The sequence below is a fragment of the Pinus tabuliformis genome, chromosome 8 (genome assembly GCF_031772625.1).
Source record: "Pinus tabuliformis cultivar Carrire ecotype Pingquan chromosome 8, CPIR1, whole genome shotgun sequence".
In the NCBI taxonomy this organism is placed as follows: domain Eukaryota; kingdom Viridiplantae; phylum Streptophyta; class Pinopsida; order Pinales; family Pinaceae; genus Pinus; species Pinus tabuliformis.
Genome location: NC_142294.1, coordinates 1,479,636,075 through 1,479,649,623, shown reverse-complemented (window position 1 = coordinate 1,479,649,623; position 13,549 = coordinate 1,479,636,075). Strand labels below are relative to the sequence as shown.

Below are 13,549 nucleotides of genomic sequence, written 5' to 3'. Positions count from 1 at the left end.
GTGGTATCAGAGCATAGATCTGGCCCGGCCTGTGGAGCTAGCAATCTATGACACCGGGGGAGAAACCCTATATCTGTTACAGAGGTTGGAGATACAAGACGTTGGGCGTAGGTTGGAGAATACCTACGGAGAGGGAGACTGTGTTCCGGTGGTGGACGCAGAACAGGAGGAGCCGATGGTGGACGCAGAACAGGAGGAGCCAGTGGTGGACGCAGAGCAAGAGGCTCCAATGGCAGATGATGACGGGAAAAGATTTGCGGATATGCTCCTCAAATCAGTGCAGGATCTGTCGAGGCAGATTGAGGTGGTGGGGCAGAGATTCACGGCAGTAGAGGCCAGACAGCATGAGAGCCCACGGGTTTTCCAGGTTAGTGAGTGTTAAGTTATGGTATGTTCTATGCTTATAACAGTTTACTTCTTTTTCTTATTATATTCCACCGATTAGCAATCACATGTACATAAAGTAAAGTGCAGATAGAACATTAAACGATCGACAAAAAACAAGCCAAGACAAGAGACACAAGATGTGGCGGCTAGCCAGGGACAAACCCCACAATGTGTGGGGAAACCCTTTGATCAAATCTTCTTTTATCTTCAATAATTCAGCAGAGAGAAATAGTACAATAAATCTGATTCATATCAGCAGTAGCAAACCCTAGATCAGTAGCATCAACATTAGCGGCTTCATTATCAAACTAGGGCAGACCATATCTCACAAACCGGCAGTCGGATTAACTTCATTCCACCACCAAAAGTTTTGGCTTCCAGAGGAGGTTCAGATGAACCTACAGTGCAGTTCAGATGAGGAGATCTTCTAGGCCACGCAAGTCAATCTTTACTTCTGCAGTTGCAGCTTCAATTTCAGCAGTTTCCAGCTTCAAACTAGGGCAGTTGATATCTTGCAAACCGTTCATCGGATTGACTTCATTCCACCACCAAAAGTTGCGGCTTTCAAAGGAGGTTCACATGAACCTATAGCGCAGTTCCAAAGAGGAGATCTTCTAGGCCACGCAACTCAATCTTTACTTCTGCAGTTGCAGCTTCAGTTTCAGCAGTTTCCGGCTTCAAACTAGGGCAGTCGATATCTTGCAAACCGTTCGTCGAATTGACTTCATTCCACCACCAAAAGTTGCGGCTTTCAAAGGAGGTTCAGATGAACCTACAGCACAGTTCCAAAGAGGAGATCTTCTAGGCCACGCAAGTCAATCTTTACTTCTGCAGTTGCAGCTTCAAATTCAACAGCTTCCGGCTTCACATGTGTGAGAGAGAGAGACCCATTTCAGCGCAGTAGAGAAGAGACTCATATCTGCGCAGTAGAGAGAGAGATGTGATGAGATGAGTGAGTCCAAATGAGGAAAAGTCCTCTTATATTTATACACAACGTTGGTGGGTGAATAGATGCGACTGTTGGGCTTCTGAGCCTACATGAGTTGTAGGTCGGCTTGATAATAATTCCATAATCAAAATAAATTCATATCTCCATGAATACTTATCGGAATCGGATGATCTTTATATCAATCCTACACCTCTCGACGAGAGGAATCTAATAAAAATATTATCAGCCATGAATAAGATGACCCACATGAAGTTTTGCCCTGGTTGCCAATTTTAACACTCCCTCTCAACCATGGAGAAGTTCATCTGCAATCTGTCTATCGGTCATTACTATTCATCCATCAAATGCACTGCCCTGTACAGCCTGACCCTTGTTCTGCTTTGTCTTGTTCTGCCCTGCACTGATCTGTACTGTTTTGTTCTGTTCTGCTCTGCTCTTGCATTGTTCTGTTCTACTCTGCTTTTGTCCAAATTATGAAGAAGAAGAAATGATCGAGGATGTATCATACTAACTCAAAGTCAGTCTCAGAGTATGTACCACTGGTCCCAGACCAGTCTCAACCAACCCAAAGTCAGCGTCATAGTGAGTACAACTCCAATGGTCCCAGACCAATATCATCCTCCACTGACTCAAAGTCAGTCTCAGAGTATGTACCACTGATCCCAGACCAGTCTCAACCGACCCGAAGTTAGCGTCATAGTATGGCACAACTCCTACCACTGGTCCCAGACCAGTATCATTGATCCCAGATCAATGGAGGTCATCCTAGCGTAGGGAGTACGGTAGTTACAAAGATGCGTCCATCGGTACTACTATGGTCCCTAACTTCATTTCCCTGCTCATTGATCAGATGAGAGGTACTTCCCATGAGTCCCAGACTGCATGGGTAGGATGCCTCGACAGGAGAACTAATCAATCCTGTCCTCACAGGAGAACACATCAATCCTGCTACAAATGCCATGGAGAACACATCAATCCAGGCCTCACAGGAGAACACATCAATCCCGCTACAATTGCCATGGAGAACACATCATTCCAGGCTGCCATGGAGAACACATCAATCCAGGCCTCACAGGAGAACTAATCATCCTGCTACACAGGAGAGCGAATCATCTTGTTCCACAAGAGAGCGAATCATCTTGTCCCACAAGAGAGCGAATCATCTTGTTCTAGTGTGCACCACCAGGGGAGGGTGAGTCACCCTGTGGTCATATGTTGCTCCAGTAATAACCGCAAGCCCTCAGAGCTCCCAGAGCTCAATGTATGCAACATGCAGGACCCTTGTACAAGGGTTTCTTGCCGACTCCAAGTCGTTTGGGAAAATCACAGATTAGATCTTTCCTCGGGGCTTTGACAAGGTGTATCAACCTGTACATCATCTTAATGCGATGGAGCCACCTTGCTCATCAAATTACCATATTCCAGATGATTTCTATCTGCTGGAGCAATTGACGAATATGGGATTCCTCAATAATCAAATCCCACCTCTGGTTGTTACAGAGAATCACAGTGGTATCCAATGTAAATTCAAACAGCGCACTGAAGAGCTTTCGCAACCAGACTGCCTCACACGAGGTTATGCTAGCAACAATATATCCTGCTTCGGCGGTGCTCAAAGCCACCGACTTCTGCTTCCTTCTCATCCAGGATATCGAAGCAGATCCCAAGGTGAAACAGTACTCGGAAGTGCTCTTACAGTCCACCACACTACCTGCCCAATCAACATCAGTATATCCAAGTAGTCTCACATCTCCAGCAGTGTATCTTAATCCATGAGAGATTGTGTCCTGAAGACATCTCAAAAGATTCCTGGCATCAATCCAGTGAGGCTCAACCAAATATGAGCTCACAATGCTAACTGCAAAACATATGTTCGGACGAAGGTTCACCAAGAACATCAATTCGAATGAGTTTTTGAAACTCAGAGGCATTTCCCAAGTCTGGTCCGACATCACTACCATATAACTTCTAAAAGTTAAGATCCTCGAGGTAGTCACAGACTTGCAGTCCATCATACCGAATCTTTCCAATATATTTACCACATATTTTCCTTGAGATAGGAAAATTTCCCTTGGCTTCTGCCACACTTAAGTCCTTGGTCCTTCATTTCAAATTCAGAAGCCATCTCTCTCTTACGTTTGTGAATGAGAGGGTTTGCACCTGTTAGAAAGAGGTCATCCACATACAACACCAGTATGAGAGGCTTGTCATCTTCAACCTTAAAGTAAAGGTTAGGATCAGCTTCACTCCTAGTGAATCCCAGCTTCATCAAGTAGCTATCGATCCTCTCATACCATGCTCGGGGTGTTTGCTTCAGCCCATAGAGAGCCTTCTTCAACCTACATACATGAGATTTTCAATCATAAATCTCAAATCCTTCAGGTTGCTCCACATAGACCTCTACTTTGATAGAACCATGCAAGAACGCGGTCTTAACATCCATCTGATGTAGGTTCCATCCTTGTGAAGCCACAAGGGCTATGATCAAGCGGATGTTCATATATCTGGCAACAGGTGCAAATATCATAGTCTATACCTCCCTTCTGGGATAAACCACGAGCAACAAAATGAACCTTATACTTTTCCATACTTCCATTTGCTGCATGCTTTATCTTGTAAAGCCATTTTGAAGTAACAATTGTCTTGTCCAGGGTCTGGGAACTACTTCCCAGACATCATTCTCCATAATAGACTCATATTCTATGGTCATAGCATCCTTCCATAGTTAATGCTTGATGACATCTGAGAATGATGAAGGTTCATTTTGTATGATCGTGCTCATGATGGTCAAGTATCCTTGATACCTGTTAAGTTTCTTACTTTGATGGAAGGTTCCTCAGGGTGCAGCATGTCCTTCAGCATCATCAAGTATCCCCCTAAGCCATGAAGGCCTCTTCCTAGAAGAGGAAGGCTCATGAGGATGAGGATCAATCGGATCCATGGGTTCTTCTACATCAAGCATTGATTCATCATCCTTTTCTTTCGGTTCCCTACTGTCGGCTTCTTGAGAGCTCCTCAAAGTCGGAAGATTGTTCACCTTGCTGAGAGCCATATCTTTGTCAAAGGTGACATCATGACTAATCACGACTTCCCTTTGACCGGTGGTGAACATTTCTTCAGGAGTTTAGGAACCCAATGCTTGATGAGGGCATCGATTTTGTACATATACGATGGTGATTGTAGTTTCAGCCCATAGAAACTTTGGAAGTCTTTGATCATGTAGCATGGCCCGAACAGCTTCCATCATCGTGTGGTTCTTCCTTCCCACCACACCATTCTGCTCAGGAGTATGTGGTGTAGTAGTCTCCCTCTTAATGCCAACCTCAGGTATGCCTGAGTAAACTAATTGTAATATATCGGAGGTCTTGCTTTGGCTTGAGGGGAATGGTCCCCTTTTGAGCTTTCCTTTGGCACATCCCGGACATACACCTTCTTTCTCTACTTGGAATTCGGGCATCCCTGTTACCATCTGTCTTACATCGGGTAGAGCTTTGTAATGAAGGTGGGCAAACCTCCGATGCCAAAGTTCGGACTAAAGAGTTGTGTCACAAGACATGACACCTAGCGGACTTCCATCGACCTGATATAATGAATCAACACTAAACCCAAGAGTAAAGGCATCTTTAACATTATTTTTCCATATACATACCTTGCCATTGCTAAAGGTTACCTTGTAGCCTCTGTCTTCCATTGCCAAGATGGACACTAGGTTCCTTTTGAGGTCAGGTGCATTTAATACATCCTGGACTTTCTAGCCTTCTTGAATGCTTGTCCTCTTCCTTGATTCCCAGCTCTCCTTTGTTGAATTTGTCATTCATTTGATTGCCATCAGAGGGATTTCTAGTTGCACCACTGCATACTGTACCATGCTGCTCTAATCATGATTATCATCATGCTGCCCATGTCCATGATTTTATCCATCATAATGCTACTCAAACTAGTGTGCATCATCATCATGCTGTCCTATATGTCCATGATCTCATGTTGCCCTTTATGTCCATGATCTCATTCATCATGATGCTCATGATCTCATACATAGTGACTTGCTTTATCGCAAATGTAACATCGTCATTTTCTTCTAGCCTTAGGTCCAACCTTTCCTTTTGATTTAGTCCCAGAATTATTTCTTTTCTTAGCATGAGAAGAAAAGGCAACAGGAGGACCTTTAGGCATGGGCATTTCTTGCACTTCTTGCCTTGTTTCTTCTTGAATGCATCTAGCCATTAATTCCTTGAAACCAGGAATTACATTATAGTTCAGAAGATTAGTCTTGAACACGTACCATTCGGATGGTAATCCTCCAAGAGTTGTGAGTGCCATTTCTCTGTCCGTAATAGTTTCCCCAATAGATAGGAGATCGTTTTTGATCTCGGTGATTCTTAAGAAGTATGCTTGCATACTTTCATCCTTACTCTTCTTGATTTACCTCAGCTTATTTCTAAGAAACAAAACTTGATTTGCATCATTAATTTTAAATAAACTCACCAGTCTGTCGTAGATTTCCTTGGAGGTGTCTAGATCAGAGATGTAGGCCACCAAGCGCTTGTTGATAGAGTCCCGGATGATCTTCTTTGTTTTGACTTCTCCATTTTTCCATTTGTTCCAGGCAGCAGCAGATGCATTTGATGAAGGCTCAACAATATTGCCTCTTACATGGTCCAGCACTCCTTGATCTTCAAGGGTTAGATCGATAGACATCTTCCATCCGTGATAGTCAGCTTTCTCATGGAGCTTGTCTTCGGCAGGAAAGAGTGTTGAGGACCCCATAGTTCTTTTAGGATAGCCTTGCCAATCTTCTCTTCAATGATTGCTCTTGCTCTTGCTCGGGCTTTGTCTTCACCTCAGCTCTGATACCATGTTAAGTTATGGTATGTTCTATGCTTATAACAGTTTACTTCTTTTTCTTATTATATTCCACCGATTAGCAATCACATGTACATAAAGTAAAGTGCAGATAGAACATTAAACGATCGACAGAAAACAAGCCAAGACAAGAGACACAAGATGTGGCGGCTAGCTAGGCACAAACCCCACAATGTGTGGGGAAACCCTTTGATCAAATCTTCTTTTATCTTCAATAATTCAGCAGAGAGAAATAGTACAATAAATCTGATTCATATCAGCAGTAGCAAACCCTAGATCAGTAGCATCAGCATTAGCGACTTCATTATCAAACTAGGGCAGACCATATCTCACAAACCGACAGTCGGATTGACTTCATTCCACCACCAAAAGTTTCGGCTTCCAGAGGAGGTTCAGATGAACCTATAGCGCAGTTCAGATGAGGAGATCTTCTAGGCCACGCAAGTCAATCTTTACTTCTGCAGTTGCAGCGTCAGTTTCAGCAGTTTCCGGCTTCAAACTAGGGCAGTTGATATCTTGCAAACCGTTCGTCGGATTGACTTCATTCCACCACCAAAAGTTGCGGCTTTCAAAGGAGGTTCAGATGAACCTACAGCGCAGTTCCAAAGAGGAGATCTTCTAGGCCACGCAACTCAATCTTTACTTCTGCAGTTGCAGCTTCAGTTTCAGCAGTTTCTGGCTTCAAACTAGGGCAGTCGATATCTTGCAAACCGTTCGTCGGATTGACTTCATTCCACCACCAAAAGTTGCGGCTTTCAAAGGAGGTTCAGATGAACCTACAGCACAGTTCCAAAGAGGAGATCTTCTAGGCCACGCAAGTCAATCTTTACTTCTGCAGTTGCAGCTTCAAATTCAACAGCTTCTGGCTTCACATGTGTGTGAGAGAGAGACCCATTTCAGCGCAGTAGAGAAGAGACTCATATCTGCGCAATAGAGAGAGAGAGATGTGATGAGATGAGTGAGTCCAAATGAGGAAAAGTCCTCTTATATTTATACACAACGTTGGTGGGTGAATAGATGCCACTGTTGGGCTTCTGAGCCTACATGAGTTGTAGGTCGGCTTGATAATAATTCCATAATCAAAATAAATTCATATCTCCATGAATACTTATCGGAATCAGATGATCTTTATGTCAATCCTACACCTCTCGACGAGAGGAATCTAATAAAAATATTATCAGCCATGAATAAGATGACCCACATGAAGTTTTGCCCTGGTTGGCAATTTTAACAGTGAGGGATCGGGTGCATCCCACCATTTGCCAGAGCAGCGTGATACTGCGCAGTAGATGGCCTCACATGCCCCTACACGCTCTACCATGCCCACTTTCTTAGGAGCAGACACGGGGGCCGTAGCCCAGCAGGAGGTAGAGCCTGGACACGAGTGATTATTTTGCAGAGTACCAGGCCTATGGGCAGGAGTTTAGGGAAGCCCTCTCATTCCATGATTTTGTTCACAGACGGTACCGACATTATCACAGACGGTACGACCATCACAGACGGTACTGACATTATCATGATAGTGACACCCACCGTGCAGCGAGTAGATTCCACTTGCCTACGTTTGATGGCTCATCAAACAATTCGGCAAAGTCTTGGGTGGAGAAGCTGGACATTTATTTCTAGCTTAACCAGATGTTGGAGACAAAGGCCATCAAGGTGGCGACATTGCATTTGGATGGTGAGGCCCAAGATTGGTGGTTTCATGGGATGGTTACATTAGGACACTCCATGGTGACAACATATGCTAAGTTCACCAGGAGATTGATGGAGAGATTTGATCGGAGGGATCCAGAGCAGCATTTTGTTGAGCTGACAAGGCTTAAATAGACAGGGAGCCCAGAGACCTACATTGCAGATTTCTTGAGGGTCTCAATGATGGTGCCAGATCTATCCATGGCACGGAGGATCTATATGTATGTTGAGGGGTTAGCAAAGCCACTTCGTGGTCTAGTCAGATCCGCTAGACCGACCACCTTTCAAGATCTATGTTGCAGGAAACGTGGTATAGAGGTCCGTTTCTGTACGGAAACGGGTACGAAACGCGGAAACGCGTTTGGTACGGCCATGAAACGCGTTTGGTACGGCCATGAAACGCGTTTCCGGCTGTATTGCCACGTTTCCCGAAACGGAAACGTGGCCAATATGGCCGGAAACGCGTTTCAGGGCCGTACGACCCACGTTTCCTCATTAACTTGTGTTTTTTTTAATTTGTTTTTTAATTTACTTTTAGGGTATGTTAGTGACTTCTTGTTGCTTCTAGATGCGTGTTTAAAGTTGTAAAAGTGAATTTTTGCCCTAGTGTTGATATGCAGTTCATCAGGAAGTTTGAGGGATATGCAGTTCATGGTAATGTTAAATTCTTAAAGTAAAAGTGATATTCTCCTTTATTTTTCATTTTCATCCTTTTACTTAAATTTTTAACATTACCATGAAATGACTCAGGATGTTTGAGAGTGGTTTCGCCCTCATTGGATTTCATATGGAGAAATTAGAATTTTAGATCTCACTCAAAATCCAGCAGACTTATTTGTTTTTCAGGATATCAAGATTGGAGGGATTGCAATGTTTCCATTGGATTTTATCATGTACTAGGGTATGGAACTTGTCTTTAATCAAGAGAACCAAGCCCTCTATGCAGGGGAAACTCCCAATAATCAAGATCATGTAGGGCACTAGGGTATGAAACGTGTATTTAATCAAGAGCACTAAGGTCGTTTGACTATGTAGGAGGAGACTCCCAATACAACAGTGGTCCTTCTAAAGAATGGGATGTGGATGCAGAAAGTCCTGATTTGGATCTCTCTCCTGCAGCCTTATAGTCTTTATTGTACTTGCAACCTCATATATTAATATAAATAAAGGCTGATTTTGAGATTTGGATATATAATAAAGGTTGCTTTTGGATATTCCGATATTTTTATTTTCATTATGTGATCATTCATGAGTAAATGTGATGTAAATTAAATCTTAATGTTTAAGTGTAATAGATTATAATGCATCATTTATGCTTTATGATTGCACATATATATATATATATATTTAAATATTTTCAATATATATATATATATTCACGTTTCCCCGTTTCCAAAATTTGGGGAGGTCGCGTTTTGTATCGCTTCCCGTTTCGGAAACTCGTACCCGTTTCCCCGTTTCATGCAACTTAGTTCAAGATGCTATCAGCAGGACACCGGACCTACAGGATGTCTTACCCAGGACCCAGACACCTTACCCCCAGAGACAGACTTTCCAGTCTAAGGGGAAGGATGTGAGGATTCCACCTCCAAAGGGGAATCCAGGACAAGTGCAGATTGACGATGATGTCAAGAGGGAGCTGAAGAAGAAGTGGTTGTGCTTCACATGTCAGGAGCCATGGGCACCAGGACATAGATGTGCTGTTGGCAAGGCACATTTCATTGAGGTTTTCTCCAAGAGCAGTGGAGAAGAGGATGACGAGGATGGTGTGGAGGCAGGAGATAGCCATGATGGACAGGGACCTTTGCCACCTCCACCGCCAGCAGCAGGTGGTGCATCTTTTGCACCCACCGGAGGGGCCCTTGCCGCATTGCGAGGAGTTCCCAAGTATCTGACGCTACGCATACGAGGGACGGCATGTGGCCAACGAGTGTTAGTTTTGGTTGACAGTGGGGCGACCCACAACTTCATCGATGCACAGATGGTTGAGCAGAGAGGCATACAGACAGAGAACTTCAATGGGTTTTCAGTCTTGGTCCCAGGAGATCAGACCATGACGTGTGCTTGATATGTTCCAGAGCTTTTAGTGACGATGGGCACCTACACATTGACTAACCACTTTTTTGTGGTTGATATTCCGGACACCAACATGATACTGGGTGTTCAATGGCTCATCACTCTAAGGAAGGTCACGACGGATTGGAAGACCCTAGAGATGGAGTGGGATGATGAGAAGACAGGGAGGCATGAGAAGATACGGAGATAGCATACGTATCCGCCTCAGAGTGTTTTGGCTCATCAGATGGAGGCAATCTTCCAGAAGGGAGACATAGAGTGGGCAGTAGAGCTGCGTGCATTGGAGGCAATCTTCCAGAAGGGAGACATAGAGTGGGCAGTAGAGCTGTGTGCATTGGAGGTAGGGACTACAGGGCAAACAGTGCACTTGGAGATACAGTCCATCCTTGACCGGTATGCCATAGTATTTGGGGAGATTCCGCCGAGTCAACCACTGGACTGAGGGCTTGAGCACACTATTGAGCTTGAGCAGGGCATACAGACAGTAATTACTACCCCCTATAGGCATCCCAAGGCCTATCAGGACGAGATAGAGCGGGCCATTTAGGAGTTGCTGGCTCTTGGGCACATCCGACCGAGCACGAGTCCTTTTGCTTCTTCTGTGGTGTTGGTGAAGAAGAAGGACGGTACATTGAGGATGTGCATTGACTACAGGGCCCTGAACAAGAGGACACTGAAGAACAGGTACCCCATACCCAGGATCGATGAGTTGATGGATGAGTTGAGAGGAGCACGGTTCTTCTCAAAGATTGATTTGAGATCAGGGTACCATCAGATTCGCATGAGGGAGCAGGACATTCCCAAGACCGCCTTCAAATGTCACTTTGGGCACTTTGAGTTTTTGGTGATGCCCTTCAGGCTAACCAACGCCCCAGCTACATTCCAATCTTGCATGAATCACATCTGCAGTAGTCACTTGAGGAAGTTTGTGTTGGTGTTCTTTGATGATATGCTCATTTATAGCAGGACGTGGGAGGAGCATCTCCAACATATTGAGACAATATTACACATCTTGGAGGAGCAGCAGTTCTATGCCAAGCTCTCCAAATGTGAGTTCGGGTTGACGAAGATGTTATACTTGGGACACATCATTGGAGTGGACGGAGTGAGGGTCCACGAGGAGAAGATTAGGGCCATCAGAGATTGGCCAGAGCTGAGAAACGTGACAGAACTTCGAGGATTCATTGGCATTTGTACTTACTACCAGAAGTTCGTCAAAGGTTTCTCACAGCTTGCTGCACCCCTGACAGATTTGACAAGGAAGGGGGCATTCAGTTGGTCGGATACAACGCAGTGAGCCTTTGACAGGCTCAAGGAGGTTATGAGCAGCTGCCCAGTGCTTGCATTGCCAGATTTTACACAGCCATTTGTTTTGGAGTGTGATGCATCGAGAGAGGGGATCGGCGCAGTATTGATGCAGGGAGGTCACCCTATAGCCTTTGAGAGTCGGAAGCTCCTTCTGCACCAGAGGTTGTATTCTATATACGACAAGGAGATGTTGGCCATCATGCATGCATTGGCTAAGTACCGGTAGTATTTGGTGGGGAACAGGTTCAGGGTGAGGATTGATCACAACAGCCTCAAGTTCTTTTTGGAGCAGAAGCAGTTGCAGGAGAGGCAGCAGAAGTGGATCGGTAAGATCCAAGCATATGACTTTGACATTGAGTATGTCAAGGGTAAGAACAATGTGGTAGCAGATGCCCTTTCACGTAGACCAGCCACGTCTCTTATGAGCTTGGATACAGACTGGAGGGCTCGACTCTTAGTAGAGTACTCCAAGGACAGGTTTGCACGTGAGATTCTGGATGGGCAAGTGGTAGATGACAGGTTCAGGGTGATCGATGAGATCATCTATTACAGGGATCGGATCTTCTTGACTGCGGGGTCTCAGCTCAAGAAGAAGATACTCTAGGCATCACATGATTCACCATTGGCAGGCCATCAGGGGTTTACCAAAACCTACAGGGCCATTAGAGAGAGGTTCTCCTGGAAGGGCCTCAAGGAGGACGTACTCCGACATATTAGGGAGTGCGATGTTTGCCAGCGGAACAAGGGAGAGATGAGCCATCCTGCGGGTTTATTGCAGCCGCTACCCATTCCGGAGGGGAAATGGGAGAGCATTTCGATGGACTTCATCACAAGATTGCCCACGGTACAGGGCAAGGATTGTATCTTTGTCGTCGTTGACCGACTGACAAAGTACGTGCATTTCTTTGCCATATCTGCACACTACACAGCAGCACAGGTGGCCGAGCTGTTCTTTAGGGAGATCTTCAGGCTACATGGTCTTCCTAAGACCATCGTCAGTGACAGGGACAGCCGTTTCATGGGCGGGTTTTGGCAAGAGCTTTTCCGGTTGGTGGGGATGGAGTTGACTCCGAGTACCAGTTATCACCCACAGACGGATGGGCAGACAGAGATAGTTAACAAGTGGCTGGAGGGCTACTTGCATAACTATGTCAGTGGGCAGCAGCGAGCATGGCTGAAGTGGCTGCATCTAGGGGAGTATTGCTACAATACTTCACATCACATATCCATTGGTATGTCACCATTCTATGCCTTATATGGGTATCATCCTTTATCTTTTGTTGACGTGATGTTTGGTGACAGCAGGGCTCCTAGAGCCAAGATTTGGATCCAAGAGAGTCAGGATATCCTCCGAGCTCTCAAGGATAACATGGCTACAGTGCAGAACCAGCAGAAGCTGTATGCCGACAGGGGTTGGGTAGAGAGGCAGTTCGAGGTGGTGGACATGGTCTACCTACGATTACAGTCGTCAATGAAGCAGAAGGGGGCTGAAAAGCTCAAGCCCCGCTTTTATGGGCCATACAGGGTGATACGCAGGATTAGACAGGTTGCATATGAGTTGAAGCTGCCCCAAGGCAACAAGATTCATAACATTTTTCATGTATCATGCCTGAAAATGGCATTGGGGCAGCAGGTAATAGTGACAGATGAGCTACCACCTATGGATGATGAGGGGCATTTGGTATTACAGCCGGAGACTATCATTGATACCAAGGAGAGGTAGTTGTGGAGTAGGACGGTATGGGAATTCTTGGTGAGGTTGAAGAATTTGCCGAATGAGGATGCCACTTGGGAGAATGAGAAGATCTTACAGCATCCATCACTTCAGTTGCTTGAGGACAAGCAACATTTTTTCGGGGGAGACTGTAATATTCCTAATTAGCCCCAGCTAATTGGAATATTAGATTTTGCCAAATTTTGCCTTCTATAGTTATTTTGTAAATAAAAAAGTGAGAAAGGGGGACATAACTCACTTTTAGAAAAAAAAGTCACTTCCTAGTAGCACAACGTTGTGACTTAAAGGGAGAGCCAAGGGGGCTAAAAGGGGGACGCAGAAATGGAGCCCACGCAGACACATGGAGGGACTGTGCAGGAGGGGAGGAACACGTGGCAAAAGGGGAATCACGCAGGAGAAGGTGAGCATTGGGATTGAGAGAGGCAGAAGCTATAAAAGAGAGAGGAGCCCCCTCATTTTGATCATTCGGTGATGAGCATTTGTGATAGTCATTTCGACTTAGAGCACGTTGGTTGTTTAGCTAGTCTGTAGCACTG

The 13,549-nt window shown here is 45.1% G+C and overlaps 1 long non-coding RNA gene across 2 annotated transcripts in view; it reads right to left on the bottom strand.

Moving 5' to 3' along the window:
* LOC149241410 (uncharacterized) overlaps nt 1-13,549 on the bottom strand; it is a 196,648-nt gene that overhangs the window by 110,299 nt on the left and 72,800 nt on the right. The window lies entirely within an intron of this gene.